Here is a 15,495-nt window from a genome sequence, read left to right as displayed (position 1 = left end):
TAAAAAGGAACTGACTGATGAAAGTTCCTCTATCCATCCTCCCAGTAGGGAGTGCTAGTTGATGGATAGGTTTGTAAAGTGGGTTTACCCTTTACTGACCCTTGCTTTAAGGTCTTTGAATTTCCCGGCACATTTTGCCAGACTCCAGAAGGATCTGATCGAGGAATTGTCAGATACCCTCACAGGAGCTGTTACTGAGGGAGTCCAAGAGAAGGTTGCTTCCCAGTCGGCCACCCTGGAGTCCTTGTGGCTCATTGTGCATACAACCAAAGGGACTACCTGAGTGGTGGGTTCGGGTGTAGCCAAAAGGAGACATGCCTGAATGTACCTTTGTGGAATCATTTAAATCTACATTCATAAATGCTCCCTCTGACAGATTCTCTCTTTTTGGCCCAAAAGTTAGAGAGACTTAATCCAGGTGTGAGAAGGGTGGCAAGACCCTTTCTGCAGTGGGCATATGTTTTTCCACTCCCCAAGATCCTTTTCCAGGAATCAGAGGAGCGGTGGGAAAATGTGGTTCAGGAAATCCCTCGGGCATTTCCAGGACACACTTTGTACCAGTTCTCCCAGAGGCGGAACTACAATGGAAGATGCAGTCCACACAGCAGAGGTGGTCTGCAGAATCACGGCTTTAGGACTCCTTTTTCCAGATAAGCCAATGTTCTTTGTGTTTCACTGTTGCAGTCATCACATTTGGGTTATCCTGCCAGGGGTAGCCCTCAATCAGGCCGAATACCAGAGGCTTAGTATTTCTGCATCAGTTGCTGTCACTCCAGGACTGTCAGATTGTCAGTGGTAAAAAAAAATCAGGCAGCCAACGCCATTACATCAGTCTTTCTTGCTGAGGAGCCCGAAGCAGAAGTTTTCACTAGTGCCAGTCGGCTGCTACCTGAGTTTATTTCCGAATTGAAGTTGAAGTCTTCTAAAGCCAAGTACCCAGTTGGGGATCCTTTTTTCTTGCTCTAACCGATGTCAGAAAAAGTTAACAATTGTCTCGCCTGTGGAAATCAAATACCACACCAAGACTTCCATTCTTAATGCATCACCTGTTTAGGCTCAGACTACGACGTCCCTCACTGTCACTTCTGTGCTTTGTGCAACACCAAAACTATACGTCATCAGGCCCTTATTGTAGCTAGATGTTTTCGCTCTCAGTCCTTAAATTCCGATATGGCTTCGGTAAGCCATCTGACTACCGATCTTTCGTAAAAATGTAAGGATAAAGACAGAGACCGACCGCACAGGTCCAAATCTGCCAACGATGCTTCTGTTAAGCTAGTCGTCAGTTCACCGGTCCTCAGTGAGGCACTTTCACAGCCCCTGAAGCCCGCATCTGTGGATTTGCAGTCTGCTACCAAGACTCTTTCGAAGTCCAGTTTGCCGCAAGACTCTTCTTCAACTAAGGATCCTGCAGATGCCTGTACCTTGGATGGGTCTGGAGCCTCTTTGCAGGCACCTGCTTCTGAGGAATTACTTCGCATTACCGATACTCGACACAAACCAACTTCTTTTGAGTCTTCAGTTCTTTCTAAAACTACTGAGTTTCTAAGGCCCAGGGTATGAACTATGCCCAAAAAAAACGACGACCCAAGCTCAGGCATCTGCTTCCTTGCCTCAGTCTCAAATGCTCAAAATGGCAGAAGACCTTATTAGGCTTATCAGGGGAAGCCAGGCTACCCCCTTCCAAAAGAAAAAGAGACTTGTCCACAGTAGTTTTATCTGAAAAGGAGTCCGATGACTCTGATGCTTCTGAATATGAAGACATGCAACCTCTCTCTGCTTATGAGGATTCTGATGCAGAGGAATCCATTCCTTCTGCCTCTCCACCCAAGGATTTTTCATTTGGTGAAACACTTCATACTTTAAGGGAGCATTTCCAATGGGAATGTCAGGACTACCTTCAGTCAAAAAAAGAGACTTGGAATTCTTAGATTTACCACAGCACAGATCTTTGGCCATTCATTGTTTTTATGGAATCTTGTTTGACTCCTGACACCCTTCCTCCTGCTCCCAGGAAACTTGACAGGTACTACAGAGTCCCTGACTCTCACAAATTCCTTTTCAAAAATCCTACTGCTGACCCAGAGGTAATCTCTCAAGGACCTAAAGGAATTAAAGCAACCTCAGCTAAGAGTCCCACCCCCTCAGACAGGGATGCCCGAGCTTTAGACAGATGGGGTAAAAGTATACACCTCTGCTACTAGAGCACTAAATTGGCAGTTCCACAAGCCGAAATATCAGCAACATACCATGCAACTCCTCAAATAAAAAAAATATCTTCCTTTCCAGCTTGTGCAGAAAATAAAGAATTACAAGAGCTAATGCATTCTGCAAGCCAAGTTACTAAGCACACCTTGCAATGTGGCTTTCACGCCCTAGAAACATCTTGCAGAGGAGCAGTCACTGGTTCTGTACTCAGAAGGCATGCTTGGCTTAAGGAACAGACCTTGCAAGACCATGTCAAATCAAAATTATTGGACGTACCATTGAACAAAGACAATTTGGCGCCAATGCAGAAGAGGTCTTAAAAAAGATGGAAGAAAAAGCTAAATCTATGCAGACAGTTAAAAACTTTTTACAAGTCCAGCCTCCAAGGTTTAGTAGGCATTGCTCCTCCAAGCACTGGTCCTTTCCGGCCCCCTCCAGACCAGCTCAGCCAGATCCAGGAGAAGCAGACCCCCTCAGACAGCAGCCCCAGGGAATGCAGAGATCTAAGCAATGGAGTTCCTCCTCTTCAAAAACAGGGAGTGCTAAGCCACCCCCTTATGGTAAGAACTCACAATGACTTTACACCTCCACCCCTTACCTCTGCCCACCTGCTTGTGTCCCTAGGAGGAAAACTCTCCTTCCATGCAAACAACTCGGCCTCTATTACCAGCGGTCGAGTGGTCCTTAACATAGTGTCCCAGGAATACAAATTTTATTTCCACACTCTGCCAACCCCAAAAGGGTTCCCAGATCTTCCTCCAAACCAGTGGGCAGAGGCCAAAAAGCAAGTCCTTTCCCTGCTCTCCATGAGGGTAATACAGCATATACCTGCAGACCAGATATGACAAGGTTTTTATTCCAGACTCTTCCTGGTAGCCAGAAAAGAGGGCACCTGGCACCCAATCCTTGATCTATCCAAAATTAAAAATGCGCACCCTCCAGAAGCTTCTTCCTATGCTTTCCAAGGATGCCTGGTTAGCCACCCTAGACCTAAAAGAGGCCTACCCACACATCCCAATCAGGGAATCTTGCAGGAAATATCTACGTTTCAGGCAGGATCTATGCACTTTCAGTTCTCTGCAATTCCCTCTGGCTTATCCACTGCTCCCAGAGTTTTAAAAAAATGCCTGGCTCCAGCCAATGCTTTTTGCAGACAAAGAAATATTCAAATTTACCTCTACTTAGACGACTGCCTGATTCAGGCAGACGCTCAGAAAAAGCTGTTATAGCACCTGACCTTTGTACAGGACCTACTGACCTCCCTGGGGTATACTACAAATGAAAAGAAATCAAAACTAGTACCCACACAAAAAATTGTATTCCTGGGAGCAAGCCTGGACACAGCATCCCAGACGGCATTCCAGAAACGCAAGCCCACCTGACAGACTACTTCTCTCAACTAGCCACCAGAACCCAGTTATCAGCAAGGAAAATCCTGCAAGCTCTAGGGTTCATGACCTCCTGCATTGTACTCATTGCATATGCCAGACTGCATATGAGGAAACTACAATGGTACCTAAAAAGCCTTTGGTATCAACACTCTCAATACCAGGAAATGATCATTCCAATGACACCTTGTCTAAGGAAAGATTTTCTTTGGTGGGCAGCAGCATGCAACCACAACAAGGGGCTTCCCTTCTCACAACCCCATGCCACCCAGATCTTCACCACGGACGCATCAGACTATGCCTGGGGTGCACACCTGGATGGCAGGTGCATTCAGGGCCACTGTAGCTCAAATCAAATATATCTGCACATCAACCAAAAAGAGATGTTAGCTGTTCAGCATACCCTGACCGCTTTCAGACCCCTACTCTCCCCGGGGCCTCTACTAATCAAAACAGACAACACCACAGTGATGTATGGTATATCAGCAAGCAGAGAGGGATTCAGTCTTATCCTCTCTGCAGGCTCACCATGACCCTTTGGAACACGGCCTCAGCCATGCAACTACACCTGCTAGCACAATTCGTGCCAGGCTCCCTAAACTCTCTGGTAGACAACTTAAGCAGAAACCTGCTAGACCCACATGAGTGGCAGCTAGACTGCAGCATCTTTACCCTTGTAACCCAGAAATGGGGCACCTCGAAGATGGATCTCTTTGCCACCCACTCCAATCAACAGCTCAGCAAATTCTGCACCAAGGAACCTCACAGCAAGGCTTGGAAAGTGGATGCTCTATCCTTCCAGTGGGTAAACCTCTCAGTCTATGCATTTCCCCCTCTACCACTCATTTCAAGGGTATTGCTCAAAATAAGGAAGGAAAAAACGAGGGCAATCCTGATTGCCTCAGACTGGCCATGCCAATACTGGTACCCACTGCTGCATAGCCTGTCACCCCTGCCACCATGGCACCTGCCTCAGATCCCAACACTCCTGACCCAGAAGAATGCAGAATTCATGCATCCCCAATTGCAGACCCTCAACCTGGCAGCCTGGCTTATTCCCTGACCTCTCCTCAAGCTGCCAGCCTAAGCAAACAAGTCCTAGATGTTATATGTGAGGCCAGATGCCCCAGCACTAGAAAATCCTACGCTGACAAATGGAAAAGGTTTTGCACCTGGATCCAGGCTAAGGGAGCCAAAACAGCCCAGCCCTCCCTACCTCTCATCCTGGATTACCTAGCAGACCTACTGCATAGAGGTCTATCCTTCTCTTCTATTAAAATTCATGCCTCTACCATCTCTGCTCATTATAGCACAGAGCCACCTCTCTTCTCACTCCCTCTCATCAAACAGCTCCTAAGAGGGGCTAACAACTTAAGGCCACCCAGAAGAGCTCCTGCCCCAGCTTGGGACATTAACCTTGTGTTGGAAAAGCTCACCCTACCCCCTTTGAACCTGCAGCTTCAGCAGAGTTAAAATTCCTCTCTTGGAAAACAGCCGTGCTTCTGGCCATCACATCAGCTACAAGAGTTTCAGAGCTACAAGCACTCATGGCTGTAGAGCCCTTCATTATTTTCCATGCTGACAGGGTCTCCCTCAGGACTAACCCATCCTTCATGCCTAAAGTGGTGTCTAGTGTGGCTCTCAACCAATCCATTCATTTGCCCACCTTTTTCCCTAATCCACAAAACACTGGGGAAAGGATTCTGCACTCTCTAGATGTGCACAGACAGCTCAGATTCTATCTGGATAGGACTAAATCTTTTAGAAAAACTGATCAATTGCTAGTTGATCAATTGCTAGTCAGCTTTGCAGCAGGGGCAGAGGGCAAGGCCATATCCAACCAAACAATCTCCAAATGGATAGCAAACTGCATCCATTTCTGCTACAAACAGCACAGGAAACCGTCCCCAAAGGGGGTCAAGGCACATTACATCAGGGCAACCTCCATCTCTGCAACTTTTCCCAGAGGGGTCCCCACCAGGGACATCCTGGAGGCTGCAACATGGACTTCTGTTCATACCTTCACTAAGCATTACCACCTGCCTATCTTCTCCAAATAAAGGGCAGGTTTTGCCACCACAGTCATACAGGGCATCCTAGCCAGACCGCAGTCTTCTTGACTGCGTCCACCCTTTTCTTCGGCTTTGGTAATCAACCCAAATTTAATGACTGCAACAGTGAAACACGAAGAACACAGAACAGTTGTGTACACTTACCATAAATGTAGATGTTTGAGTGCATTCACAGTTGCAGTCCTGGTCCTCCATCCCCCTTGTCTCTCTATCTCCTGACAGAAATTTTTTGGTATTTACTTTCTACTGGTGGTGTTCTTCCACCACAACCTAGCTCCCTATTTGGGGGGCTCCTGACAGGGCAGGAAGAACTGATGTAATGGCGTCAGCTGCCTGATTTTATACCACTGATGACCTGAAGTCAGTCCTGGAGCGACAGCAACTGGCGCAGAAATATTAAGCTTCTGGTATTCAGGCCGACTGATGCCTACCCCTGGTAGGAAAACCCAAATGTGATGACTGTAACAGTGAATACACTTGATAATGTAAGTGTCCACAACTGTACTTTCTAAATATTCATTCAAATAAAGGGGAAAGAGGTTGCCCCTGCCTGGTTCCTCTGTTCAGACACAACTTATCAGAGTAGTTCCATTGCTCTACTCATAAAATCTCAACTTGCTCTGGCAAATGCTTTCTCTGCACTAACAACAACAATATTTTCTTACTTTCTGCTTCCCTGTGTATCATCATCGTTCTGTTAATGTTGTCCAATATTTGCCTCACCCACACTAAAATACTCTGGTCTGTATCGATCAATTTTGGCATCACCTTTGCCATTCTTTTAGCCATCGTAGACAAACAATTTATACTTATGGTTTAAAATTGAAATAGACCTACACGAAGCTGGACAAGAAGAGTCTTTTATCATCTTTAGGTATTACAGCCACCAAAGCTTTTTTTCCCCCAGGAACTTGGTGCCTCCCATCCTTTTAAAATGCTGTTAAAACCTTCCAGATATTTATTACTTTCTTCCATCCTAGCTTCCAAACTTCCTGTGGAATCCCATATATCCTGAGAACTTTCCTAGAGATTGGTTATAAATCATTTTATCTCATCTCCTCCTATCCTGTTAGTAACTGAGCCTCCTTTTCCTCTAGCCTTAGCATATTTAATTATTCCATAAACATTTCAATTTGTAACTTTTCTCGAGTTTCATATTTCTCTGCTTTATGCAGACTCATAGAATTTCCAAAATATTTCTAATACTTCTACAGGATCTCTTATTATTTTCCTTGTTACAGGCTCCCAAAGCTTGGTGACAGCCCTTTCTACTTTCTGTTGCCTGAGTTGTTGTGCTAAGAGTTTTTGTGCTCTAGAGTTATCATCAAAAGACAGTTGCTTAACAGCAATCTTTCTGAACTTATTGATATTATTGAGGTAATCCCTTATTTTCTGTTTAGCATTCTGCAGTTGCTCCTCCTCTTGTTCTGTGAGATTTCCCGTTTTGCAATACTTTAATATTTGTCAGTCTCTCTAGATAATTCTTGTTACTTCTTAACCATATCTCCCTCTTATTTCCACCCTATTTTTAATTTCCACTTTAAATTTTATCCTACTCCCTAGCTATATTTTCAAAAGAAGTTTTAATCTTCTCTAATAGCTTCTGAATAATTTCCACTACCCATTCCTTAAATTCCTCTCTTTTTAACAGATAGTGGAGTCCAGTCTCTCATTTTTATTTCATTACCCTATGTTTGTTTTAATTATTGGTGCATGATCTGAAATACTTATTGGGTACATATCAAGACCTTGAATTAAATGCACGTTCCTGTGAAATGTAAATTCTGTCCAGCCTAGCCCAGTTTTTGACTCTTGGAGAATAATATGAAAATTCACTATGAATTCCTAGTACTGAATTTACATTTTCCATGCCAATTATCTTTATACATTTCTTTAAAAATCTACCCTCCTTTGTTATATTTCCTTTTTCTGGGCCCCACAGACACATCTTCACTGTTGCAAATCAAATTCCAGTCCCCACCTATAATATTCCTTGCTGAAAGCTCATTATTTCTCCCAGAATTTTCTTTAGCGCCATTATGTCAGTTTTTGGTGGAATATAAATATATGCCAGTGTAATTCTCCTCCCTTGCCAGTAACTGTTAGTACTACAAATCTACTATTATTGTCTTTTTCCCTCTTTTGTTACTATTTGAGCTCATCTTGCAATTAATATAAGTAGTCCTCTCTTCCTTTGTCCCACATATTCCACTAAATAACCATCCTGAAAACCTTTCTTTATCAAATTCACATGTTCAATTCTGTCCAAGAGTGTCTCCTGTAGCATAACTATTTGTACTTTACATTTTGTAATATATTTCACTACTCTTTCATATTCATCTGTGAGACCATTAATGTTTAAAGACATTATAGAAAGAATCTTATTCTTGAGGGATTATTATTCCCACCTTTTATGTATAACAGCTTTTGTGTTACATGTATGCACTGTCTGGCAGGTTAATCTTTTATACAGCTGTTTCTTGTCATCTCCATTTGAGCCTATGTCACATCTTGAAGAACTTTTATTTTTATTGAAAACTCTCAAATAAAAACACACACACAAAGTATCCCCCCAACACCTACTGACTTATTAACACACAAAACTATATACATCTTCAAATACTGAAGTTTTACCCCCTTAATAGGAACAGAAGTTATAAACTGACAGCCACACACACAAACCTGAGCTAAACAGAAAGAAAGATTATCCATACTAAGATGCATTGTAGAGCCTATGATTCTATTAGTGCTGTCTGGTTTTGCCTTATCATTATTGCTCTCCCAGCTAGGAAAACACTTGAATGCTTTCAGAAAACATTTTTACAAGCCATTTCTCTTTATCAGATTGTCTGATAGTGACATGTGAACCAGATACAGGACTGTTTACTAGAAAAAAGACCTTATAATATTCAGTATTCTTTTACATGCTTTCTGTTAAAACTTGTTGTTATATAAAGTTAATAGCCTTAACCCTGTCATTCCCCTATGCAAGAATGAGAAAAAGCACACTAAGTGTTCTTTTGTCATGCTCTTTTAACCAGACTCCCCCCTTAAGTTGCAATGCCTATATTTCCCCAAAACTGATCAATAGATCATAAATAAATCATAAGCAGAGAAGAGAGAAAGAAACAGAAAGAATAAGCAGAAACACCTATTTACATTAGAATCCCAATTACACTTAAAAATAATTGAAAAAACTTTATAACATAGAGAGAAAATCATGGACCACTTAAGTAATACTGTTAAAGAAAAAAAAAATATTTTACTTAGAGTTAACTGTCTCCCTCTTCTTCCCCTCTCCTGAGTATTTTTCCGAACATTAATGACAAGAAGTAGTGCATAGGCTTTAGAGTCCCTTACTAATTTAATAAAGTCCAAACAAGGCCAATATTTCTAGATTTTCTTATTTTGTCCTGTTTCACAAATATAATTATTGCTTTGTAATCTCACATTTGTCATTTTCCAAGTTACTGATTTTAGTCCCCAAATGTTAATGACATGAATTAGGACATATGCTTTAGAGTCCTCTACAAGTTTAACAAAGTCCAAGAAAGTCCAGTATTTCCACATTTTCTTGTTCTATTCCTGTTAATCTCAATCTCCCAAAACCTGCCCCTGCTTCATCAGCAGTGCACTCTTGAGTCTTTTAGTCATCTCCTGTGCCTTTTTCCCCAATCTCATGCATTTTCCTTTGAAACACTGGGAAAGGTTTCACCGGCACAGGCTCTCTGTGGTCTTTATTACCAGAAAAACACGAAGCAGCATTGCCTTCTGTTTCAAAGCTCACGTTTTGTTGGACAAACTTTTATATTTCTTCCTTAGCATGTACTTCATCAAAAAATGTTTTTGTTCCTCCAGGGAAAGAGATTTTGATGATAGATGGGTACAGCAGTTTAAATCTCACACCTGCTTCTTGACATTCCCTACATAATGTAATAAATGTATTCCTCTTCTACCTATTGTACAATGAGTAGTCACTATCCACAAACACTTTGCGGTCTCCCACTTTTAGTACTTTGTCCTTCTGCCACAGTTTTGTCAGAATCACTCCTTCTGCTGGTAAGATTGCATTTTTACTATTAAAGGTCTTTGTTGTTTTCTCATAGTCAGGTTTGGAGTGTACACATGATGTGGCCTTTCAATTAACAATTCCTGCTGTGGAATACCAGTCCAGTTGCTTATTTGTGCTTTCACAAAATTATTAGTCTGTTCCTTCCAGCTTCTCCGGTACAGCAGGAAAATCTCAGGTTTTCCCTACGTGCTTTGTCCTCTAATTCTATTTTTTGAAACATCTCTTCTTGTGCAATATCATATTCAGCCAGCCTTTTCTTCATTTCATCCTCTGAGTTTTGCAGTTTTATCACCTTATCTGAGAATCTGTTTTAAACCTTTTCTATTTTTTCCAGCCTTTTATCATTTGAAGTGATACTGTAGTCATTTCTGTGTGCAGTTGCTTTATATTTTCCTCAATGTTACTGGAAGTCATCTCTGATACTTGCACTTCTTTTTGCTGAACAGCTACATACTTTTCCCAGTCAGTGTTTTTTCATTGCCTTTTGTAGCTGATTTTACTTCGGATCCTCTATTTCTTTTTTCCTGGCATCCAAGAAGTGCAATTACTAGCTAGTTACTGAAATTTACTCAGAAATCCATGTCCACTGGCTTTCCTCTGCTAAGTTTCTGTTTTTACACTGGGAGAGCTAAAATTAGGCTGTTAATACACAGCCATCTTGGAAGTGAGCCTTGACATGCAGTGCCTTCTACTGTGGCTGAGATGATGTGTGTGGTACCATGCACATAACAGCAGGTCTACCATGTAACCCACATGTTCAGCAGATTAAAAATCACAGCTGCAGCAGCTGTAATAGGAATACAGACCCTAAGAAAGGGGGGAAAAAAAACCTCTTAACCCTCCTAAATGATGACCTTTTAAGAAAGTCAGGGAAAAGGGAATCAGATGGCCGGGAAACAATGGTAAAGGTTAGTTGGCCATCAGTTCTTCAGTGCTCTCTCCTCATGCAGCCTGAAAAGCAGGGTCTCAACGTCAAAATGCCAGCAATGTCCCACTGTTAAACTGCATCAGAAACTGAAATGTGTAACACCACACTCAAATAGAAGACGTACAAGAGTATGCATGGCCATAAATAATCCCAAACATGACAAACTTCAGAAAGAGATCTTAAGAGCACAATGGGACTGAATACAAGCCATGAGAGAAAAAAGAAATTTTATGATGCATTCCCCACTGAAGAACTGAAAGACATTTTTATTCCTTTTTATTACTTTTCCAAGTGCCAATAGTAGAGTCTGAAACTACATTGTGTAAATACCTGACAAACTATAAGCTGTTACCCGATGTGTCACAATAACTGAGGGTTTCATTTAATTTTTTTCTGGATTCCATAGTTACTGTACAAAAAAGATGTTCAAAAGTCTGACATTTCAACTATATAATTCCAAAACTGAAAGTCCACTTTGGGGTGTGCACATCTGATGCTGTCCACCTCTTGTAGCAATACATGCAAAATACAGGTACATTAATTCCTCTGGACATGTGTCTGTGCCTTCTTTCCTTGCACCTTCTGCTGAGAGAATCTGTTTAGCAAAGTTGCATCATTCTGAGAATTATTTTTTGACTATACATACAACCAAAGGTGTGTGTGTGTGTGTTTTTGTCCACACATCTTGCTACTAACAATTAGAAAGCATTGTGTTCTGTAGTAGGACATACATAGCATTGGAGGACTATTGTCCTGCATCGCATAAACACAGTTATTTAACAAAAATCCAAAAGTGGTGAATAGCTGCAGAGATAAATGGTTCAAACCAGTGGTGTTGAAACCAGCACCACAAAAACAAACACCAGTAAAATAAAATAAACACCAAACAGCTGAACCAAACCAAGGCAGGATTCACGCATCAAAATTTACATAGGAAGGTAAAAAAATATGTATTTATTGTAAGCGCTTTCGCAGTTAACCCAACTGCTTCATCAGACAATGAAAATGCATTCAAACCAAACCTTCTTATATCGTGCATAGACCAATAGGAATCACAAACTAATCAAACAGTCAATTAAAATCTGATTTACAGCATTAATAACTCAATATGTACCAATGTTTGGCCAAACACATTATAGATGTATGTGAGAATCATACACTTATGTTTCTAGTGATTGATCTAATAACAGAAGATGTATATGGGGGTGACAACAAGAACAAGGTTGAAACCTGTGAATTAAAGTGGATCATTAGGATGAGGGCCCAAAGGGGGAGAAGCCTCAGTGACAAGGTCAGCATCAAGCAGGTGCTTAGAAATATCAATACGTTAAAAGCACTTTTTAACATCATACAGAAACAGGATTTTATATACATGTGCTTCTGTATTTTGGATAATGTCTTCTGGCATAGATCATGTTTGTATGTATATGAATATATATGTTAATGCTCTTTTTGTATCTCATGCAGCTTCACTTTAATTGTGTAAATATTTTTTATTAGTATATAGTTTTTTTTATATAGTTCTGTATCTATCTGCAATTCACTGGCATTTTTAACATCTGATTGATAGTAGTGCTGTTTAGCTGATATCAAGTGAATTACTTTGTATACTGCTTTAAATGTTCTCAGAATCATCAGATTTTAATTGATTGCTTGATTAGTTTGTGATTCCTATTGGTCTATGCATGGTACAAGGTTTGGTTTGAATGCATTTTCATTGTCTGATGAAGCAGTTGGGTTAACTGCGAAAGCGCTTACAATAAATATATATTTTTTTCCTTCCTATTTGAATTTTGATGTGTGAATCCTGCCTTGGTTTGGTTCAACTGTTTGGTTTTTACATTATTTTACTACAGTTACATAACACACACACACACACACACACAACCCCAGACCAATACTGGACCCTTTTATGGGGGCAGGGATTGGCAAGTGGGTCATCCCTCTATTAAGCTCCATGGCCAACTGACAAAATACAAGGTACAGTCCACATGAACACTGTTCAGTTAGTTTTCTTCAAGTGAACAGCAGGCAAGAACAGTGAGGAAATAACATCAGTTGCTGGCCTACATTTTGTAAACGTAGTGTGTAATGGAAGATGTTGATATGGGAAACGTGACTCAGGACTATGCATCTAGCATCTGTACCTGCATTCCCATGTCTGCAGCTGCCCTTGGAGGCAAGTTGTGCGAGTTGCATTTCTATAACTGTACTTCTGATGCACGTTAACAAAGAAGTATTACACAGTCAGCCAAACTGCTAACTATGTACAGTGACTAAGCCACTTGACGTGGTAATAGCTGAGAGAAGTGGAGGATAGTTGACCTAACAGAGTAAAGATCCCAAAAGTGGCAGTAAAGCCTAGGCTTGCCACCTATCATTTTTTTCCCAGACAATCCGGAAATCAAATTGACTGTCCAGTAGTCCCGAAAACACTGTACAAACTCCAGTACTCTGTTTCAAAAAAGAAACAGACTATCAGAGTTTGTTAAACTGGTGGCTTTACTATGCTTTTTTTTTTTTTTTTTTTTTTTACAGAAAAGCATAGTAAACTGGCAGAAAAAAGGCATCAGGAACAGAAAAAAAGAGGGCGTTCCCCAATGGCTGACATCACTAATGGGAGGAAATGGGCAGGAGAGGGGCAGAAATGGGTGGGGTTACAGATGATGTGAGGGGTGTGGATTTGGTCCAGTTTTAGCCACAATGAAAGGTGGCAACCCTAGTAAAGCCCTAGAATCCATGTCCTTCCAGTTCAATGTCATGATCACAACCTGGGTATGCAGCCGGTCAGGAATGTGACTTTAAAAATACTTTTTTGCCATGCTCTTATTATTTAGTCATTATATGAAAAAAAAAATTACTCGAGTACAAAGACCCCAGTGTTTAATAACACGATAGCAGTAATGCTATTAACAGTACAACACTTCTTCTCTCATCTTTTTTTTTTTTTTACCTTTAGTATTCTGTAAAGAGACAAAATGTGAAAATACCAATCATTTACTGTGAATCATAGGAAACGGTGACTTCACCTGGTGTCAGAGTAGGACACAGGATGCACACTGTTTCAAGACTTATCGATGCTAATAGTTGACATTTCAACATTTGCAACTGTGAACCTATCCCACACACTGATGAAATGTAATCCAAAAGTATAAAAATACTCTGGTTCTGTAGAAATTGTCTCTGAACTGAAACCTAAAAAACAGCTGGCTTTATCCAGCTATAAACTGCACACAGCTGGACATCCCCCCATTTCATATCACTAATCATTACTCAACAGACTTAATTGACAAAAAGAAAAAAATGAACTGTCAGGTTCACCGACAATGAACTATGTTCTCACAAATACTAATTCAGGCACTCCTTAATTAATGGATGCAAACATAAATCAAAACATTGTAGTGTGTACCACCCAGAAATGTGTGCACAAGATGTTGATCACATAACACTTACATGGTGGTATACAGACGTACTTGTTCCATGAATTATCGCTGTTGGTAGGGCAGCTATAGAAGTACTTTCACAGATTAACACAACATATTTTTTCAATCATACGAGGATGGCAGGGAAGAAATGAAGACAAAAAGCATGTATATCAGCTGTGGCAGTGTTTAACCATTAAAAAAAAAGAATCATCATCTGAAAAAACAGGCCAAAGTATTTCACTTGCTGAGCTGAATATTTGGCCTATGCCCTACGTCATGTGCATTTCTGTGTGATCACCACTATGATGATGCTAGAGCACTACATCAGACTCTCTATTAATGTGTTTATTTGCAGAATAGACTGTCAGTGTACCATAAGCTGCACATGAAAGTAGAAGAGTGTCATGAACACAGTATCCAGATTTCTATAGTGATCAGCTCCTCAGAAATCTGTCCCTTTTTTATTGTAACCATGAATTCTTGTAAATGACATCAGCACAGCTTGCTTAATGTGGACAGAATGATGGGTTCTGGATGAATATAAATCACATGGGTAAATGAAATCACATTTCGTACAAGTAAAGCTTTTAATGTGGTTTTTTTTTTTTTTTACATCAAGCAAATGTTTTCCCTCATTGCGCTATTCTGGATCGTGTCTATCATGGAAAATGACAGTAAAGATTGAAATACAGCCAATTATCACCCTACATATGATCAGAGATGAAGACCAATTTCTTCCAGGATCGTAAGAGTTAAACAAGTAAAAGCAAACTCAAACATATGTCCACTTTAAACAACATGAAGCCATATTGTTATTACATTATTTTGTTGACCAGTTTTTTTTTTTTTTTTTTTTTTTTACAGAGTCTCATGATGATGTTACTAAGAGAGACTAATGTAGCTTCTGTCCTTGCCAACCATTAATCCTCACACAATCAGGGTTGAATGTGTTTGTTCCTCTTCTCCAATACTGGGTTTTTCCCTAGCAGGGAACAAAAGCCATCTGAATGGCCATCATCTAATTAACCATGGGAATGATTTTGCCCTCACTGAGATATGAGCACTCAGACCATATATGGCAAGTCCTAATTACATTCCCCAGGTAGAGAATTTGTGACTAGCATTACTATGGGGCCTCCTTGTGTGAGTACATGCACCTACATGCCCAAACATCCACAATGAACACTACTAGATACATAGCTTAGCAGCTAAATGCCTGCTCTATGGCTCCTCCCTCTCTCTGTACTCCTTCTCCAAAGCATTATGGTACTGGACATTCCCAATACTGGGTTTCCCTAGCAGGGAACAAAAGCCATCTGAATGGCCATCATCTAATTAACCATGGGAATGATTTTGCCCTCACTGAGATATGAGCACTCAGACCATATATGGCAAGTCCTAA

The sequence above is a fragment of the Protopterus annectens genome, chromosome 14.part0 (assembly GCF_019279795.1).
Source record: "Protopterus annectens isolate FY-2018-M chromosome 14.part0, PAN1.0, whole genome shotgun sequence".
Taxonomy (NCBI): domain Eukaryota; kingdom Metazoa; phylum Chordata; order Ceratodontiformes; family Protopteridae; genus Protopterus; species Protopterus annectens.
This window is presented reverse-complemented; position numbering follows the sequence as displayed.